The following is a 14821-nucleotide window of genomic DNA, read 5'->3' on the forward strand; positions in this document are numbered from 1 at the left end:
GCAGTCGCGTCTCCTGCACCGCACTGCCTCCTGGGAAGTCGCGACCCGATAGCTCCACCCCAACATGGGTATTTCTTCCTGGCGTCTTCCCAGGTAAGACGCCTTTGCTTTGTAGGTTTCCCTGTACTTTTTATCAGTGTACCTATGTCCTAGGCTCCCCAGTCTCTGTACATTTGTCTCCGCCGTACCTGCCCTGCGTATTTTCCTTGTCTGCCCTGTCTCTCCATTGTGCCAGCCCTGCGTTCCAGTCTTGTCTGCCCTGTCTCTCCGCTGTGCCTGCCCTACATTCCAGTCTTGTCTGCCCTGTCTCTCCGCTGTGCCTGCCTTGCGTACTTGCCTTGTCAGCCCTGTGTCTCCACCGTGCCTGCCCTGTGTTCCTGCCTTGGTAGCCCAGTGTCTCTGCCATTCCTTCTCCGTGTTCCAGTCTTGCCCACTCGGTGTCTCCGCTGTCGGTTCTCTTCTTTTGTTTTAGAACTGTCCCTTTGGCTCCAGCGGTTGCGTCTCCATCCCCCTTGGGCCTGCACCTAACGCTCCCTGTATAGGGGGTGGTTCCATCTGGTCCGCTCATCCTCAGGGGCTTTAGAGTCATGACCCAGAGGGTCCACTCTCGGGTTCTTCTCCGAATCCTTACAGTATGGCGGATGCACAGGACAGAGCAAGGTATGGCGGACGCACAGGACAGAGCAAGGTACAGAGGGACCTGGGTCAAATGAGGACAAATGACAATCAGGCATGGAGCAGTGGAAGAAGTTACGTTAAATAGACCGAGTGCTGCAGAACTTCCAGGTCAACATCTTCCAGAATCACAGAGCGTCTGCAGACCAGAGAGAGGAAGTGTGTGTGCGCAGTGAGAGGCGCGCACTCGACGAGAGCCAGGGATCGGCGGCGAGTCAGGAGAAGAGACTGAAAGGCGCGCGCACACCACTGGAGTGCATCGGGATGGGTAAGTATGTCAGCGCACAGAGAGAGCGGCAGGCGCGGTGGCAGGAGCGGCGGCAGGTGGCACCGTGACAGTACTCCTCCCCTTACACCCCTCCTTCTAAGACCGGAAAGAAATTTGGCCAAAATCTGAGGAACCTGTATGTTTTAACGGAGTTCCCAAGACCTCTCCTCTGGACCAAAACCCTTCCAATTGACCATAAAGAAAGTCTTACCTCTAGACTTTTTCATGGCAAGAATATCTTTAACTTCAAAGACATCTTGAGCGGAAACTGGCTGAAGTGATTGACCAGGAGAAGCATGGAATTGATTGAAAATGACAGGTTTCAAAAGGGAGACATGAAAAGAATTGGGAATGCGAAGTGAAGGAGGTAGTTTCAGTTTGTAGACAACATCGTTGATACGAGCCAAAACCCCAAATGGACCAATGTACCGTAGACCTAATTTATACAAAGGAATCTTAAGACGGATGAACCTGGACGACAACCACATTTTATCTCCAGGCTGGTATAACGGAGGATCCAGGCGTCTTTTGTTGGCATGTCTCTTAGTCCTGTTCTGTGCCTGTTCTAACGTGACTTTGGTCTCCTGCCAAACCCTGGAGAACTCCTCAGACAGAAGATCGGCCGCCGGCACACCCGAGGCAGGAAGTATCGGCAGAGGGACACCAGGATGTTGCCCATAAACGATGAGGAAGGGTGATTTGGTAGAAGAGTCATTAATGTGGTTATTGTATGCAAACTCGGCCCAAGGAAGCAAATCAGACCAATCGTTGTGATGGACATTAGAAAAATGAGAGATAGGTCATTAGAATCTGGTTTGTGCGCTTCGCTTGTCCGTTAGTTTGAGGATGGTAGGCTGAGGAGAAATCCAAAGTTACATTCATCAGTTTGCAAATAGTACGCCAGAACCAAGAGGTAAATTGAACTCCTCTATCAGAAACTATGTGAACAGGAAAGCCGTGAATCTGAAAAATATGAGCAATGAAGATTCTTGCCAATTCAGAAGCGGAAGGTAATCCAGGCACAGAGACAAAATGAGCCATCTTGGAGAATCGATCCTTTACTACAAAAATGACCGTATGACCAGAAGACCGAGGCAGATCAGTAAAAAAATCCATAGCAATGTGTTGCCAAGGAACCGAGGGAACAGGCAGCGGATGCAGAAGACCGGAGGGCAGATGTCTAGGAACCTTGTTCCTTGCACAGGAAGGACAGGATACCACAAAACTTCAGACATCTAGTGGAAGGGACGGCCACCAATAATAGTGCGAGATAAGAGAGAGTGTTTTCTTGAGTCCCACATGGCCTGCCAGCTTTGAGGCATTACCCCAACATAACACTCGACTCCTCTTGTTCTCCTGCACAAAGGTTTTACCCGAAAGTAAGGAAGTCATGCTGATAGGAGCTACAGGAATGATCTTGCTGGGATCCACGATGTGTGAAGGTTCCTCCACAATGTCGGTTACGAGAAAGGATCTGGACAAGGCATCAGCTTTGCAGTTCTTATTACCAGGACGAAAATGTAGCTCAAAGTCAAAACGGGCAAAGAATAAAGACCACGTGGCTTGGCGAGGATTAAGTCTGCGCAGAGCGGATATATTCCAGATTTTTGTGTTCAGTGTAAATTTTGATAGGATTAACAACTCCCTCCAATAGATAACACCATTCCTCCAGCGCCAATTTTATGGCCAATAGTTCCTTGTCACCAGTGGCATAATTCCTCTCTGAGATGGTGAAGATCTTGGAAAAGAAACCACAAGTAGCCAGTTGTCCGGAAGAAGACCTTTGGGAAAGGACCGCACCAACACCAATGGCAGAAGCGTCTACCTCAAGAATGAAGGGCTTGTTGACCTCAGGCCGACAGAGTACAGGAGCGGAGGCAAAGGCTTGTTTCAGAGAGCGAAAAGAATCTTCAGCCTCGGAAGTCCAGATGTGAGGGTTGGACCCCTTGTGAGTCAAAGCAGAAATTGAGGCGACCAGAGTGGAGAAATGTGGGATGAACTGCCGGTAGTAATTTGCAATCCCGAGGAAGCGTTGAATAGCTTTCATTCCCTGGGGACGTGGCCATTTAAGCACAGCAGACACTTTTTTCGGATCCATTTGCAGGCTAGAGTCAGAAATGATGTAGTCAAAAAATGGTAGCGAAGACTACTCAAAAACGCTCTTCTCGAGTTTGGCATAAAGACGGTTCTCTCTAAGACGAGACAGCACTTGGTGGACATCCCTTCTGTGGGAAGCAAGATCCGAGGAGAACACCAGAATGTCGTCTAAGTACACCACCACACAGGAGTAGAGTAGATCCCGGAAAACATCATTCACAAACTCCTGGAACACTGCAGGAGCGTTACACAAACCGAAGTGCATGACTAAATACTCATAATGGCCATCTCGGGTGTTAAGGGCAGTCTTCCACTCATTTCCCGAACGAATACGGATTAGGTTGTACGCTCCTAAAGATCCAATTTCGTGAAGATACGAGCTCTCCTAAGGCGGTCAAACAACTCCGGAATAAGCGGTAGTGGATACTTGTTCTTAATCGTGAGATTGTTAAGACCTCGGTAGTCAATACATGGACTGAGGGAGCCATCCTTCTTCTTGACGAAGAAAAAGCCTGCACCTGCTGGAGAGGAGGACTTGTGAATAAAGCCTCTAAATTCTCCCAGACATATTCGGACATACAGTAGCTTGCATCTCGGTGGGAGACAACAGGTAAATTTGGCCTCTAGGTGGAGTAGAACCCGGAGCCAGATCGATTGGGCAATCATATGGACGATGCGGTGGTAAGATCTCTGCTTCTTTTTATTGAAGACATACTGGAAGGACCAATAGCTGGAAGGTAGATTGGAGGACTCCGGATTAGGATGAGAATAATTTCTCAGCAGAACTGACCGCAGACAGTTGCTCTGGCAAAACAGTCCTCAACGCAGAATATCACCAGACCGCCAGTCAAGATAAGGTTCGTGAGTCCTCAACCAAGGAAGTCCAAGCAGAATTGTGTGGGACAACGAAGGCAGCACATAAGAGTATCTTCTTCCGATGCAAGATTCCTATTTGAAGTTCCAGTTCTTCGGTCACCAAAGTAACGGACTCCCGCAAGGGCTGACCGTCGACCGTCGCAATCTGCCGAGGAGTCTCCAAGGATCTGACCGGAATCCGTAGTCTCCTGCCTTGAGTTGGATGAAATTCCCGGCCGCCCCAGAATCTATATAGGCTAAATCAGAAAAACGTTTAGAACCCAGATGCAAAAGAACAGAAAGAGTCAGAGGTGGAGAGGATTCAGGAACACCTAGGGAGACCTCTCTTACCTGTCCTAGGTGGAGGCATTTCCTGGCCTCAAAGAATAGGAAAGCAGAAGATGAGCAGCACTGCCACACTTTTCCGCCGGTTTGAGACGATCCACCTGCATGGGCTCTGAGACAGAAACAGCAGAAGACATCACAGGATGCGGATGGGAAGGACTCAGAGTAGCCGAAGGAAGACGAGGAACTCTCCTCTCCCTAGCGGATTCTCGGGAACGCTCTTAGAAACGTAAGTCAATGCGGGTTGCCAGGGATATAAGATCTTCCAAGGAAGTCGAAGTATCCCGCCAATTCGTCCTTAATTCGAGACGAGAGACCTCGCCAAAAGGCTCCCACCAATGCCTCATTGTTCCATCCTAATTCAGACAAAAGCGTGCGAAAACCGAATGACATATTGACCCACAGAAAGAGACCCCTGGTGAAGGTTAAAAAGAGACTCGGTGGTAGAGGCCAAACGACCCGGTTCGTCGAATACTTTATGAAAAGTATCCAAAAAGATGGATAGTTGGGAGACAAGAGGGTCATCTCGCTCCCAGAGGGGGTTTACCCAAGCTAAAGCCTCTCCCTCTAAGTGGGAAATCACAAAGGCCACCTTTGCTTGGTCAGTAGGGTACTGCATAGGAAGCAACTCAAAATGGAGTTGGCACTGGTTCAGAAACCCCCTACATAATTTAGTATCCCCACTGTAGCGAGGTGGTTTAGCCAGGTGAGGCAGTGGGTGAGAGGCCGAGGACTGAAAGGAAACAGGAGCAGGAGACTAGAGGGCACAAAGATGATCTTCCACGGATGCCATGAAATTAAGGATTTGGGATTGAGTGTCACGCTGCTGAGCAAGCTCCTGTTGGAGACCTGCCAGCTGTGGAGCACTCCCAGGGTCTGAGGCCTGCAGAGATGAGAGACGAGACTCCATGGATTGCAAAAAGGACATGATCCTAAATAGACAGTGCTGCAGAACATCTGGGTCAAGATCCTCCAGAATCACGGATTGTCTGCAGACCAGAGAGAGGAAGTGCGCGTGCACAGTGAGAGGCGCGCACCTGACGAGAGCCAGGGACCGGTGGAGAGTCAGGAGAAGAGACCGGAATGCGCGCGTACACCGCTGGAGCGCATCGGGACGCGTAATTATGTTGGCGTGCAGAGAGAACGGCAGGCCCGTGGAAGATGGTGCCTTGACAATTGGTAATCTGGAACATTTCTCTCATGTTTATGACAACTATTCCGTGACAGTATCCAATATCTCTTGCCAGTAATACTGTCATTATGGGAGATGTTCATTGCATCTTATCATCTCTAACAGGACACACTTACCCATATATCATTGCCCAAAAGGGGTGTACAAGTACGACTTGTTGATGCATCTACAAAAGGGTATATTTCTTCTTCGTTATATTTTCCCGTGTTTTTTCTTTATACCTACTATAACTGTGTACTCATCCTTGGATATAACTTTCTTTACCCTGACATGGTTTCGACTTTGTGTAAATATGTATTGTATTCAAAGTATTCATTGTATATAATGTGTGTTATATATATTTTTTTCATTTTTTACAGCGACATTGTGATCAATACCATATTGTGGCCGAAACGACAAATTGCCTGTCTCTCATCACCTATAAATAAATTATTCACTTGAAGCAAACTCCCTTACTTGTATGAGTGCAGTGATTATAGACTTTACCTCTCTATGGGATCATTGGTTCTGTTCACTAGCACCATCAAACCAACTAGAAGTCGTGTGCTAGCCTCTTGTTTCTTCTGCAGCTAATTTTCTTGGTGACAGATTCCCTTTATGTTTTAAGTATATGCACGTAAACCTAGGGATCAGTGACATAAAATGCAGAATTGTGATTGCTTAACAGACAATTTTTGGTGGGAAAGATTTTTCTTCAATTATAGCAGTTGTAAAATAATTGGTCTTAATTTATCTTAGACTTTTGACCCCTTTTGACCGACAAGCGTATATGGCGCTTTGATCACGCGGTCTCACGCTGAGCGCTGCTGTGATCGGGTGCGGGTGTCAGCTCTATGTGAAAGCTGCTAGTACCAATTGCTGCTGTTTAACCCCTCAACAACCACCAATATGCCTTTTAATGGTGGTAGTTAAGGGTACTTAAACCACAGTGCCGTTAATTAACGGCGCTGTGGAAAAAGTGTATAGCACCGCCAGAGTCAGATTTTCTCTGGGGTCTCTGTTGCCGGGGTTATGCGAGACCCCAGAGAACCTGATTGGGGTTGGTTTTTACCAACCCCAGTTTTGTGATCGCCGTTACTAACCGTGTAATGGCGGCCACAAAAAAAAATCTGATGTGCCATTTAATTTCTCTCTCCTCTGATGTGATCGCACATCAGAGGAGAGAGAAATAGGGTCCTTGATCCCTCCCCTGTACCTCCTGGTGCTCCTCAGTTCTCTTGCTTCCCCACATGGGTGCTACCATCTTCTCCCGGGAAGAAAATGGCGGGCGCATGCACAGTGCGCCCGCTGAGATCTTTTGGCTGGCACCCGGCAGGTCTCAGGGTCTCGGCTGCCGGGGGGTAGCTGAGACCCCAAAGAACATGATTCGGGTTGTTTTTTTACCAACCCCTGTTTTGCGATCGCCGTTACTACCGTGTAACGGCTGCTGCAAAAAAAAATTAATTCTGATGTAACATTAAATTTCTCACTCCTCTGATGTGAGGTTTATGGTTAGGGTTGGGATTAGGGTTAGGGGTGTATTGGGGTTAGGGTTTTCATTAGAGTTATGGTTAGGGTTGGGATTAGGGTTAGGGGTGCGTTGGGGTTAGGGTTGTGATTAGGGTTATGGTTAGTGTTGGGATTAGGGTTAGTGGTGTATTGGGGTTAGGGTTAGGCCTGTGTTTTTGCGGCCCATTATTGCAGGCCTTTTTTTGCGGGCCGTATTGCCACAATTTTCACGGTCTGCGTATTAATGGACCGCAAAAAACTTGCGAATCGCCATTTTTTGGGTTTCCAATACTATGGAAATAGTAAAAAAACACGGCGTTCTGTAAAACCGGAAATTATGGTGCGCCGCATTGATTTTCAATGGGGGCCGTGTCCGTAAGCCGTGAAAAAGATCGAGCAGGCTCAATCTTTTTTCACAGCCGTAAATATGGCGCACCATGAAATTATCGCGGCCCCATAGAAATCTATTGGGGCCACAAAAACAGGCAGCAAAACAACGGTATGTGTAAAAGAAGCCTTAGGGTTGTGATTAGGATTATGTATTTGTGGCCCGTTATTGTGAGCCTTTTCTTGCAGGCTGCATCGCCGCAATTTTCACGGTCTGCGAATCGCTGTTTTTTCGGTTTCCATTACTATGGAAATAGTATGGAAAAAAATGGCGTTCCGCAAAACCTAAAGTCACGGTGTGCCGCTAAAACAACAGAAGTTGATTTTCAATGGGGCCATGTCCATAAGCCTTTTTTTGCGGGATTTATCGCTGCAATTTTCACGGTCTGCCGGAATAACGGACCGCAAAAAACTTGTGAATTGCCATTTTTCGGGTTTCCAATAATATGGAAATAGTATTGGGAAAAAAACGGCGTTCCGCAAAACTGGAAGTCACGGTGCGCCCCAAAAGCAATGGAACTTGATTTTCAATGGGGGCCATGTCCGTAAGCCATAAGCAGGCTCGATCTTTTTTAACAGCCGTAAATATGGCCCATACAAAGCACGGCGCACCGTGAAATTATTGCGGCTCGTTTTTGCGACCCCATAGAAATCTATTGGGGACCGCAAAAACAGGCAGCAAAACAATGGTATGTGTAAAAGAAGCCTTAAGGTTATGATTAGGATTATGGATAGGGTTGGGATTATGGTTAGCGGTGTGTTGGGGTTAGGTTTGGAGATAGAATTGGGGAGTTTCCACTGTTTAGGTACATCAGGGGGTCTCCAAACGCGACATGGCTCCAACATTGATTCCAGACAATTTTGCATTCAAAAAGTCAAATGGTGCTCCCTGGTTTCTGAGCTCTGCCGTGCACCCAAACAGTGGTTTACCCCCACGTATGGGGCATCAGCGTACTCATGACAAACTGGACAACAACTTTTGGGTTCCAATTTCTCCTGTTACCAATGGGAAAATAAAAAAATTGGGTGCTAAAAATAATTTCTGTGTAAAAAAAGATTTTTTGTTTTCACGGCTCTGCGTCATAAACTTCTGTGAAGCACTTGGGTGTTCAAAGTGCTCACCACACATCTAGATTACTTTCTTGGAAGGGTCTAGTTTCCAAAATGGTGTCACTTGTTGGGGGTTTCTTCTGTTTAGGCAAATCAGAGGCTCTGCAAACACAACATGACGCCCACAGACCATTCTATCAAAGTCTGCATTCCAAAACAGCGCTCCTTCCCTTCCGAGCTCTGCCATGTGCCCAAACAGTGGTCCCTGTTGTGGATTCTGTTTTTGGGCTCCCTCTGGTGGTTACAGCTGGTACTGGGTGACTTTGGTGGGTTGCGGTCTCTGGTTTCCACCTGTCCATCAGAGGCTGGGTGTTTCCTATTTAACCTGGCTTTCCTGTCATTCCCTTGCCGGCTATCAATGTATCAGTGTGTCTCTGTTACCTTTGCTACCTGCTCCTAGGCCTTCAAGACAAGCTAAGTCTGGATTTCCCTGTTTCATGTTTGCTTTCATGTTTTTAGTCCAGCTTGCAGATATGTAATTTTCTGCTGCTGGTTGCTCTAGTGGGCTGAAATTACCACTCATGTACCATGAGTTGGCACATGAGTTCAAGTAATTTCAGGATGGTATTTTGAAGGGTTTTAAGCTGACCGCGCAGTTCACCTTTTGTATCCTCTGCTATCTAGCTTAAGCGGGCCTCATTTTGCTGAATCTGTTTTCATAACTACGTTTGTGCCTTCCTCTCATTTCACCGTCATTATATGTGGGGGGCTGCTATTTCTGTGGGAATATCTCTCTGGAGGCAAGATAGGTCTGTGATTCTTCTGATAGGGGTAGCTAGATCTCCGTCTGGCGCGAGACGTCTAGAGTCCCCCCAGGAACGTTCCCCGGCTGCTGTTAGTTGAGTGTTGAGGTTCAGGATCGCGGTCAGCTCAGGTTCCATCACCCTAGAGCTCGTCCTGTTTTTGCCCGTGTTATGTGTTTAATTCCCTGCCATTGGGAACATGACAGGTCCCTTCCCACATTTGCAGTATCAGCATACTCAGGACAAATTGCACAATAACTTTTGTGTCCAATTTCTCCTGTTACCCTTGTGAAAATAAAAAATTGGGGATAAAATATCATTTTTGAGGAAAAAAAAGATTTATTTTCATGGCTCTGCGTTATAAACTTCTGTGAAGCACTTGGGGGTTTAAAGTGTTCACCACACATCTAGAAAAATTCCTTAAGGGGTCTAGTTTCCAAAATGGTGTCCCCCCTTGTGTGGGTTGTCCACTGTTTAGGCACATCATGGGCTGTCCAAAAGCGACATGGCGTCCGATCTCATTTCCAGCCAAGTCTGCATTGAAAAAGTCAAATGGTGCTGCTTCCCTTCTAAGCTCTGTCATGTACCTAAACAGTGGTTTACCCCCACATTTCGGGTATCGGCGTACTCAAGACAAATGGCACAACAACTTTTGTGGTCTAATTTCTCCTGTTACCCTTGTCAAAAAATAAAAATTTGGAGGTGAAAAGATCATTTTTGTTGAAAAAATAAGATTTTTTATTTTCATGGCTCTACGTTGTAAACTTTTGTGAAGCACTTGGGGGTTCAAAGTGCTCACTACACATCTAGATAAGTTCCTTAAGGGGTCTAGTTTCCAAAATAATGAATATAATAAAATGACTATTTGTGGGTATTTTCAACTGTTTATGCACACGAGGGGCTCTCCAAACGCGACATGGCGTCCGATCTCAATTCCAGCCAATTCTTCATTGAAAAAGTCAAACGGTACTCCTTCTTCTCCAAGCTCTGCCGTGTGCACAAACAGTGGTTTACCCCCACATATGGGGTATCGGCATACTCAGGACAAGTTGCACAACATCTTTCGTGGTCTAATTTCTCATATTACCTTTGTGCAAATAAAAATTTGGGGGCAAAAATTTCATTTTTGTGGAAAAAATGCGATTTTTTATTTTCATGGCTCTACGTTACAAAACTTCCGTGAAGCACTTGGAGGTTGAATGTGCTCACCACATATCTCGATAAGTTCCTTAAGGGGTCTAGATTCCAAAATGGTGTCACTTGGGGGATTTCCACTGTTAAGGCACATCAGGGGCTCTCCAAACGCGACATGGCGTCCAATCTCAATTCCAGCCAATTCTGCATTGAAAAAGTTAAATGGCACTCCTTCTCTTCCAAGCTCTGCCGTGCGCCCAAACAGTGGTTTAACCCCACATATAGGGTATTGGCGTATTCAGGAGAAATTGCACAAAAAATGTTGTGGTTCATTTTCTCTTTTTACACTTGTGAAAATAAAAAAAATTGGTTCTGAAGTAAAATGTTTGTAAAAAAAAGTTAAATCTTAATTTTTTCCTTCCACCTTGCTTCAGTTCCTGTGAAGCTCTTAAAGGGTTAATAAACTTCTTGAATGTGGTTTTGAGCTCCTTGAGGGGTGTAGTTTTTAGAATGTTGTCACTTTTGGGTATATTTCTGTCATGTACACCCCTCAATGTGACTTTAAATGTGAGATAGTGCCTAAAAAATGGTTTTGTAAATTTTGTTGTAAAAATGATGATGTACAATAACAAATTGTATTGTGGTACCGTGTTAGCCAGAAAAATAGTTGTAAAAATGGGAAATCTCTGGTCAATTTTTAACCCTTATAACTTCTTAACAAAAAAATTTTGTTTCCAAAATTGTGCTGATGTAAAGTAGACATGTGGGAAATGTTATTTATTAACTATTTTGTGTGACATATCTCTCTGATTTAAGGGCATAAAAATGCAAAGTTTGAAAATTGCTACATTTTAAACATTTTCGCTCTATTTCCATTTTTTTCATAAATAAACGCAAGAAATATCAAAGAAATGTTACAACTAACATGAAGTACAATATGTCATGAAAAAAGAGTCTCAGAATCAGTGGGATCCATAAAAGCGTTCCAGAGTTATATCCTCTTAAATTGACAGTGGTCACAATTGTAAAACTTGGCCTGGTCATTAAGCTGCAAATTGGCTCCGTCACTAAGTGGTTAATAGTGACAACAACATTGCAGTGCATCGCAGAGGGTGTGAGCTTCCTCTGTACTCAAATCAGCACAATGGGATGCTGTCCCAAGATGATCATGGGGTCACCCAAGGAAGGTGGTCTGTCAGCTCATGCTGAGACAATGAGCTGAAACACCTCCCTGCATGTCAGATGCTGTTCTAATGCTCTGGACTGCAGAAGTATTTCAGGGTATTAAATCAGTGAACTGTCATACAGTTGATATCACATCCTGGGAAAATGTAAAAAAAAAAATATATATATATATATATATATATATATATAAAAATTGTAAAAATATTTTTAAAAAAATCACAAAATAAATAACCAAAAAAAGAAAAAATATTAATCAAATAAATACATTTATTTATTTATGTAGAAAATAAAATTACAATAATAAAGTACACATATTTGGTATTGCTGTGTCTGAAATGACCCATCCTATAAAACTGTCAGACTAGTTAACCCCTTCAATGAAGACAGTAAAAATAAAAAATAAAAACAGAGGCAAAAAACTATCCTTTATCGTCATACCACTGAACAAAAAGTGGAATAAAACACAATCAAAAAGACCAATCTACATAAACATGGTACAGCTGAAAACATCATCTTGTCCCACAAAAAAAACAAGCCACCACACAGCTTTCTCAGTGGAAAAATAAAAAAGTTATAGCTCTCAGAATTAACCCCTTAATCCCGTATGACGTACTATACCGTCGAGGTGGGGTGGGCCTTAATTCCCGGTGACGGTATAGTACGTCATACGCGATCGGCCGCGCTCACGGGGGGAGCGCGGCCGATCGCGGCCGGGTGTCGGCTGCATATCGCAGCTGACATCCGGCACTATGTGCCAGGAGCGGTCACGGACCGCCCCCGGCACATTAACCCCCGGCACACTGCGATCAAACATGATCGCGGTGTACCGGCGGTACAGGGAAGCATCGCGCAGGGAGGGGGCTCCCTGCGGGCTTCCCTGAGACGATCGGTACAAGGTGATGTACTCACCTCGTACCGAACGTCTTCTCCCTGCAGGCCCCGGATCCAAAATGGCCGAGAGGCTGTATCCGGGTCCTGCAGGGAGCACTTCCGGGTCGGAGCAGGCTGCAGATGAAAGCTGCAGCCTGCTCCGATGAAAGTATGATCGCAGATCTGATAAGAGTGCTGTGCACACTATCAGATCTGCGATCTGTGATGGCCCCCCTGGGACAAAGTAAAAAAGTAAAAAAAAAAATTTCCACATGTGTAAAAAAAAAAAAAAAAAAAATTCCTAAATAAATAATAATAAAAAAAAAAATATTATTCCCATAAATACATTTCTTTATCTAAAAAAAACAAACAAAAACAATAAAAGTACACATATTTAGTATCGCCGCGTCCGTAACGACCCAACCTATAAAACTGGCCCACTAGTTAACCCCTTCAGTAAACACCGTAAGAAAAAAAAAAAAAAAAACGAGGCAAAAAACAACGCTTTATTACCATACCGCCGAACAAAAAGTGGAATAACACGCGATCAAAAAGACGGATATAAATAACCATGGTACCACTGAAAACGTCATCTTGTCCCGCAAAAAACGAGCCGCCATACAGCATCATCAGCAAAAAAATAAAAAAGTTATAGTCCTCAGAATAAAGCGATGCCAAAATAATTATTTTTTCTATAAAATAGTTTTTATCGTATAAAAGCGTCAAAACATAAAAAAATGATATAAATGAGATATCGCTGTAATCGTACTGACCCGAAGAATAAAACTGCTTTATCAATTTTACCAAACGCGGAACGGTATAAACGCCTCCCCCAAAAGAAATTCATGAATAGCTGGTTTTTGGTCTTTCTGCCTCACAAAAATTGGAATAAAAAGCGATCAAAAACTGTCACGTGTCCGAAAATGTTACCAATAAAAACGTCAACTCGTCCCACAAAAAACAAGACCTCACATGACTCTGTGGACCAAAATGTGGAAAAATTATAGGTCTCAAAATGTGGAGACGCAAAAACTTTTTTGCTATAAAAAGCGTCTTTTAGTCTGGTTTCACACTTGCGTTTTTATCTGCATGCGTTTTTTAAAAAAACCGCATGTGTGAAAAAATGCATGTAAACGCGGTAAAATGCATGCGTTTTTATAGAAAAACACAAGAAAACAAGAAAAAAACAAAAAACCCTAACCCTACCCCTAACCTGAAATACGTGGCACTGAAATACGTGGCACTGAAATATACGTTTATATACGTATATACGTATATAAGTGCCACGATATTTCAGTGGCCACGTATATAAGTGCCACGTATATAAGTGCCACGTATTTAAGTGCCACGTATTTAAGTGCCACGTATTTCAGTGCCACGTATTTACGTGCCACGTATTTACGTGCCACGTATTTACGTGCCACGTATTTACGTGCCACGTATTTTTCAGTGCCTGAAATACGTGGCACTGAAATACGTGGCACTGAAATTCGTGGCACTGAAATATCGTGGCACTGAAGTATTTACGTGCCACGTATTTTTCAGTGCCTGAAATACGTGGCACTGAAATACGTGGCACTGAAATACGTGGCACTGAAATATCGTGGCACTGAAATACGTGGCACTGAAATACGTGGCACTGAAATACGTGGCACTTAAATACGTGGCTCTTAAATACGTGGCACTTATATACGTGGCACTTATGACTGTCAGAAAATGTTCAGTAAACGGTTAGGGGTGAGGTTAGGGGTAGGGTTTCAGGTAGAATTGGGGAGTTTCCACTGTTCAGGCACATCAGGGGCTCTCCAAACGCGACATGGCGTCCAATCTCAATTCCAGCCAATTCTGCGTTGAAAAAGTAAAACAGTGCTCCTTCCCTTCCGAGCTCTCCCGTGCGCCCAAACGGGTTTACCCCAACATATGGGGTATCAGCGTACTAGGGACAAATTGAACAACAACTTCTGGGGTCCAAGTTCTCTTGTTATCCTTGGGAAAATAAAAATTTGGGGGGCTAAAAATCATTTTTGTGGGAAAAAAAATATGTTTTATTTTCACGGCTCTGCGTTGTAAACTGTAGTGAAACACTTGGGGGTTCAAAGTTCTCACAACACATCTAGATAAGTTCCTTGGGAGGTCTAGTTTCCAATATGGGGTCACTTGTGGGGGGTTTGTACTGTTTGGGTACATCAGGGGCTCTGCAAATGCAACGTGACGCCTGCAGACCAATCCATTTAAGTCTGCATTCCAAATGGCGCTCCTTCCCTTCCGAGCTCTGTCATGCGCCCAAACAGTGGTTCCTCCCCACATAGGGGGTATCAGCGTACTCAGGACAAATTGGACAACAACTTTTAGGGTCCAATTTATCCTGATACCCTTGTGAAAATACAAAACTGGGGGCTAAATTTCATTTTTGTGAAAAAAAAAAATAAATAATATTTTCACGGCTCTGCGTTATAAACTGTAGTGAAACAC

The sequence above is a fragment of the Ranitomeya variabilis genome, chromosome 2, assembly GCF_051348905.1.
Source record: "Ranitomeya variabilis isolate aRanVar5 chromosome 2, aRanVar5.hap1, whole genome shotgun sequence".
NCBI lineage: Eukaryota > Metazoa > Chordata > Amphibia > Anura > Dendrobatidae > Ranitomeya > Ranitomeya variabilis.